Raw genomic sequence first — 7,028 nt, 5'->3', positions numbered from 1 at the left:
GGCTACTAGCTAAGAACGTGGTGGGCGGGGTCAGGGAACAGTTAGTTTCTGTAGTCACTAGCCAATAATGTGGTGGGCGGGGCTAGGGAATAACTAGCTAATAACTATGGCTACTAGCTAATAACGTGGTGGGCGGAGTCAGGGAACAGTTAGTTTTTGTAGTCACTAGCCAATAATGTGGTGGGCGGGGCTAGGGAATAACTAGCTAATAACTATGGCTACTAGCTAAGAACGTGGTGGGCGGGGTCAGGGAACAGTTCGTTTCTGTGGTTACTAGCTAATAATGTGGTGGGCGGGGCTGGGGAACAGTTCGTTTCTGTGGTTACTAGCTAATAACCTGGTGGGTGGGGCTGGGGAACAGTTGGTTTCTGTGGTTACTAGCTAATAATGTGGTGGGCGGGGCTTAACAGAAATGCCGCAGCAGTACGGTGCGGTCGGTCGTTTAGCTTCCTAACATGTTTTAAAGCCTAATGCATGTCACGGATCTTGTCCTCTGCTGGCATCGCTGTGGGCAAACGAGCAGGAGGAGTGTTCAGCAGGGACGTCTAGAGTAACGCCAGTCGTTTCGTTTCAACACCGTCATCGTGTTTGGTCGCGGACTGACACGACGCAGTTTAATTCGCTGTTTAATTCAGCTTTGAAAAACCGTCCAGCCAATGTCCGATCACCTGTATGTCATCCTGGACTAAACTGTTCCTCTCTGTGTTCTTTTCTTTTCTTCTAAATCTCCTGCAGGAAGCACCGAACATGGCGTCTTACTCTGACGACGTAACTCTGCACGATCTCTCGTCTGGAACGTTTATCTCTAATGATGTTTCACAGAACGGATCTGCTTCTTTCGATTTGATTTCAGTGAGAAAACGTTGCATTTTCCCATCCTTTCGTACACTCGCTCCTAACAACCGATACCACACGGATGCTTGACTGACTGCTGTGTTGCATAGCAACAGGCGAGAGAAAGACCCCTCCGTCCTCCGGGACCCCCCGCTATGGACGGCGAATGGCGCAGTTGGGAAAAAACCTGAACGTCTGCGATGCCAAGTACGGCTCATGACAGGTGCGCCGTCGGGAGGACGGAAGTACATAATTATTGGCACCCCTCGATGATTAGGAACTCACTTTATAGCTTATTGAATATCAATATGCAGCAGATTTTCGATATATAATTCTCTCACAAAGAACTTGTCTGGGGTTGAAACTGGAGTTTCATTAAAGTCTAAAAATCCACCAGATTATAAATTCCACGCCTCGTGTTTACGTAGTGTCGCCTCCGCTAAAGTCGTAGCCCAGTTTCATGTGGGCCATGTGTGTGTTTTCTTATTTTTCTGCTTTTTCAGGGCGTTTTCTTTCTTCCAGCGATGGCACTGTGTGTTTGTTCTGAATTGCAAATGATGATATATACAAGCTTAAGGCAACGGCAGAGCTGGAAAATGCGAAGTGTTCACGACCAGATGATAAGATGAGATAAAATAAGATGCTGCCCACAGCAAGTCTCCGAGTGGTTCGGCGCGCCAGTGGAAGACGTATAGACGTAATAACTAGAAAACTCGGAGAGAAAGGTCAGTTTTAAGTGAGAACTCAACAAGCAGTTTGAGAGAGGTGAGCTCAAAAAAAAAGAGTAAGAAGACGATACAGAAGACACATAAGTAATAAGGATTGCAGTAGTAATAATAATAATAATAATACTAATAATTCGTATAAGATTCTTCATACAATAAGTAGGCCATAGTGATTTACTGCGTGACGAGGACGCAGTAAAGATTTCTCCGCTACACCGCTATTGCAGCTGGGGGTTTGTTTGGAGATGTCATCGTCACACTCCAGATGTTCTCAGGAAGGGGATCCACCATCAGAACAGGAAACACAAGGACTCACAGCGTAAACCCGGTTCTGGACCACACTCTGAGTGCGGAATTCCAGTTGAACCATCGATGCTGAAGGTGCGTTGTAGTCAGTAGTGTACAGTCACACCAATCAGAAACAATCCAGCATACACGGTATAAAATACATCATCCGTGATTGAGACCCGCTGAGATCCGGGAAGCGGCGTCACGTATTTCATTCTGGTGTGTGTTCGGGTCGGTTCGGTTCTGTTCTTGGTCTCTCGTGCAACAAACTGAAGGACGGTTCTAGTAACAAACCACAGCAGTGAAAAAGAACTACCACCCGCAACCTCAATTTGCATTCGCATACGCTGAACGATTCTATAATATTACATTAGTGTTAAACTTTTTCAATCTTTCTTTTTCGCGGTGTTTCCTACCTTACTCATATCTCACGTCCGTGACACTTTGCAGTACCTGAAAAGGAAAGCGCTGGCTGTGGCGTCTGATAGGAAAATAACTTTTGGATTTGTAGTCTTATAATCTCTACTGCTTATATGTTCCGGTTCCGGAACAGAATATTCCCGGGCATTTTATTTTAATGGCAAATCTTGCACCTACTTTAAGGGCTAGGTGTAAGTTTTAAGTTAGAACTTTAGGCTACGTTGAAACTATGTCACTTGTTGCAACAGTTAATTCTTTAGTTGTTTGTAAACTCAAGCGCAGTTGCCGAAACTAGGCTACAAGTTCTAGAAGTTGCGTTATGGTAACGAGAACGTACGTCCAGCTAGAACTTGCGTAACTAGAGCGGAATTGTTTCAGATGCGTGTCTGATGTGTATCAGCACAGCAGGTAGGAGTCCCTGTTAAGCAGCGTTTCAGGCGTGTGTGATGCAGATGTGAGTAACGGGAACTACGGGCCGTCTCAGTGTTGTATTTGCAAGCTCGTGTGGGCCGAATGAAATGAGTCAGGAGGCTGTATGTCTTGAATTTGACACATGATTTATGCCTAATGCTTTTGAACTGCCTGGAGTTTTTGGTCGTCTTATTAAACTATCATTTGTAACAGTCCCCCGTGTCCGCCATCTTCTGTTATATTGTTACTGACAGCAAGCCTGAGCCAGGAGTCGTCCCATTCCGCCCATTTCTACCTATTGACCGAACCGCTTCAGGCTTTTCAGACCCCACTTTCCTTTCCCATTGGGACACAAGCCTGAAGTCCTCAAACAACAATCACAGAACCTTAACTTCTGGAGGTGCCAGAACCTGGCCTCGCTTCGTCAGAACCCTGAAGAAATGTCATGACTGTACAATGGGAAATACCATTTCGGACTCGCTGTTCATTAATCGCCGAGTCTCGGGCCGTACGCCTCTCTGTGGACAGCGGGCGAGTCGCATTTATCATGTGACGGCTGTCAGGACGAACTCTGTCGCTGCTGGACCAGCATGACCTGGAAGGAACATTTACCTTCGAGCCGTGTCAGGTCTTTAATCATCTGGTCAATGCGAGAGAGGTGATGTGCAGTGATAGAATTAGGAAGTGAATAGAATGGCTAAAGTGGTATTTTTGTAGTAGAGCAGATGTTGGAGAGAGAAGCTTTAAATAATAATGGCTCGAGATTCAGGCAAAAAAAAACAACTTTTTTTTTCTCACCAGCACAGCGGAGGTCTCTGGTGAGCATCGAGGCAGCCGACTCAAAATCCTATTTACTCTGTCCTCGGGGAATTCTGCTAACCAATTGCAGTCTGTCACTGCCTTCATGAATTCAGTGGAAGAGGAGAATGTCATGGACATCCCCTTGGAGATCAGTCTGCAAGCCCTTAATATCCAAGCAGTGAACAGATATCCCATTGGTCGAGGCAAAATTGAGTTTTTAACTCTAACCTTCAAGGTAACCTTTTACGTTTTTATTTATTTAATAACCAAAGATCGCATTGTTGTAGGATAATCCCTGGTTGTGTGCAAACAATCCACAGTGCTTCAGGTTTAGAGGTTCTTTACCGCACTGTGGACCCTGGGGTGAGAATAAATGCGGTACCTGAACAGTTCAGTCCCATGTTCACGTTCTCTAGAGGGTTTCCAGAGGCAGATCTGGTTTTAATCCCTGCAGTCTATGGGGACATACTGTACAAAAATCAAACATCTTCCCTGCCTCCTCACCTTCCATAAACTGCCGGCCTAAACCTGAAACCTTCTTACAGAGGCACTGCACGTATGTCTACACGTCTGCAACGCAGGCCGCGTTGTTCTCATAGTCGTCTGTGCACCTCATGCATATCCAGTGAGCAAAAACGACATCTACTAGGTAGAGCCGAAACATCTCAGTCCGTCACTGGAATACCTTCTACAGACATGGCGTCTCTACATCATGTAGATGATATGTTCAGGATATTCAAACGATACGCGAGTATGTTTCTCTCTACAGCACCCCCACCGTTCATGTTGATATCGCACATAGCATCGCGTAGCGTTAATTTCCGAAGACGTACTCCAGATAACCAGCGGGGTACATGTGGCGGCCATCTTGGGTGTGTGTACCTGTTCGTTAAAAGTAAAAGTATAATCTACGTAGGCTCAAGACCGTGGAAGATCATGATTATGATGCAGAGGCACTGGAGTAGCTTTAACAAATCACTGAAAAATACAAAGGAGCTCCTTCTACAGTAACTCCAGGGGATGGACATCACCAAACTGCATCTCCGTAATTTGAGATAAGGAGATGCACGGAAAATACGCTGACCCTGATTGTGAATGCTGTTTCGGTGTTCCAGTGCTCCATCTCTGTACAGAATATACACTCTATACAGTGTGTTATTATTATTATTATTATTCTTTGACAACTCGCTTGGCGAACATTCCACAGCATTAAATGTAACTATAAAAGGATAAGAAGTATGACGTGTCGTTCTTTAATGGGCAAAATGCTGTAATAGACGACAGATGTTCCTATAACTGCATGTGCCAGGTGTGTTATTCCTTTCTCACGGAGGAGGGATGTAGGTGTGGAAAGGACACTTGTTTAGGAAGATTATGACCTGGGGAACGAAGCAGTGTGGGATTTTAGGGCTCTTATTATAGGCTTCAGCCGTGAAGGGCAACACTGGAATACCAAGTGAAGGGTCAGCTATGATTTTCCCTACCCTCTTCCTCGCTCTAGATGAATACGGGTCTGTCGCAGCACCGTAGCGTATGCTTGGAGTGTAAAGATGCCGAGCCGAACCACAGAACCACATGAGATAGAAAGCGTGATTGTTTCAGTAGCTTCAATTTTCTTCAGCTGTGATAGAAAGTACCAACGCTGCAGGGCCTTTTTGAGGGAATGTGTTAATGTTTGTGCACCAGATCCTCCTGGAAGACATGTGTGTGATATATATATATATTTCTAAGGGAATGGAGGTGATCATCTCCGCAGTTTTCTCCACAGAGTGTTTAGCACTAAGTTACATCAATATTTACGCAGGGAAAGTTCCTCATGTTCAGAGCCGGGTTCCGCACCTACGTTAGCTCCTCATTACTGTACGTGCGAGCTCCGTGCTTGCAGTACGCAGACTCGTCGTTATCTGAAATGAAACCCTGATGATGGGATGTTCTCATCATCAACACCTCACCCTGACATCCTGTTTCCTGCTAGACAGGAAATCGATAACTTATCGAAGAGCAGGTGAGGGACGCGAGTGTAGGTGCGAGAGCTGACGGGTTTGAGGTAGTGCGGTCTTTCGAAACGTTTCATGATTACCGAGGCTCGGGCAACCGGGACGTAATCATCTCTTTGGAATCGGCGCGTTTTAGATCCAGCGTTTGTGAATAGTCTGGGGGGAAGCAGGCGTGGGACGGCGGTCGAAGTCTTTTTTTTTTTTTTCTTCCTCTCTCCAATCTCGAGCGAAAGCTGTTCAGCCGATTAGGAAGTCAAGGTTCTTCTGCAGCGTCGTTGGGATTAGGTTGAGCGTTCCTAACAGTCTCGAGATGGAAGAGCAGATTTTGATGAAAACAAACTTTTTTTTTTTAGACATCCTGTTTATAGAAGTTTGGAAGCTCTGAGCAAAAGGATGATTTTTATTTGTTTTTTTTTCCCCCCCGTTCCGTCGATTTTTAAGAAATACACAATGTCTCAAAACTCTCCATACACAGGTGAAATGAACGCGTTAGAGCTAAATGTCTTTCATTCTTAGTTTACATTATATTGATTAGCGTGAGCGTCAGGGGATCTCTGTGGGTCTCGTCTGAGACGGACGTGTAGTATTTCTAGACGGGTGACCTCTGGGACTAAACGACAGCGGTGTGGAATTTTCTGGTATCTGAAGGCAACTCTAAGTTCTTCTGGAAGAACAGGATGCAAAGGAATGACTGATGCTGCAAAATGGAGGTTAAACTGGAGTGAAGGTGAGGTTTTACTTCATTCGCTATCCGCCATCTTCCGCATACACGACCTTACAGACACACGCAATTGGCTCGTATCCCTGTGATTGACAGGGGAGACAGGGTATGCCCCTCCCACCCAGAGAGCCACTCAGGAACCTTCCTTCCTTCCTTCCTTCCTTCCTTCTCAATTCCCATTCATTGTGTTTGGTTCTTCTGCACTTTTTCAGTTTTTGTCAACACGATCAAAACAAATAATAATCTAAGCTTCCAGATGTATTTCGCTCACACCTAAAAAGATCAGAAACGTAGTGAAGTAAGATGGAGTCGTACCGAATTGAACGATGCTACATGTGCTATTAATCACGCGGCGTGATTTCATTCTCCCCCTCGAGACGCAGGAAGAAAAATAACATTCCTGCTCAGTTTAACTTCAGCGCTGATGCAACAGTCGTGCAAGAGGAAAAGACGAATTTCTTGATTATCGATCGCGACGTTTATTTTCCTGATGATTCACTCGTCCACACACCGAGACTCTGCTCACGTATTCCGTACAAAAAAAAAGACCAGAAAACTCCCCGCACGACTCCCATGTGAGCGCGGCAAGGTCGGGACCAGTTATCCCGAAAAAGTTGGGACGCCGTGTACGACGTCGATAAAAACAGAACGCGATGATTTGCGGATCTCATAAAACCCGTCCGTCATTCGCAACAGAACACCGGAAACATATCAAACGTTTAAACCGAGGAAATGTACCGATTTTGAATTCGATGGCCAAAACACGTCTCAAAAATGTTGGGACGGGGGGCAACAAAAGGCTGGGAAAATAAGGGTTAGTTAATTAGGTTA

Source organism: Ictalurus furcatus, chromosome 26, assembly GCF_023375685.1.
Source record: "Ictalurus furcatus strain D&B chromosome 26, Billie_1.0, whole genome shotgun sequence".
Classification (NCBI taxonomy): Eukaryota; Metazoa; Chordata; class Actinopteri; order Siluriformes; family Ictaluridae; genus Ictalurus; species Ictalurus furcatus.
The sequence above is the reverse complement of the archived record's forward strand: the minus strand, read 5'-3'. Positions refer to the sequence as shown.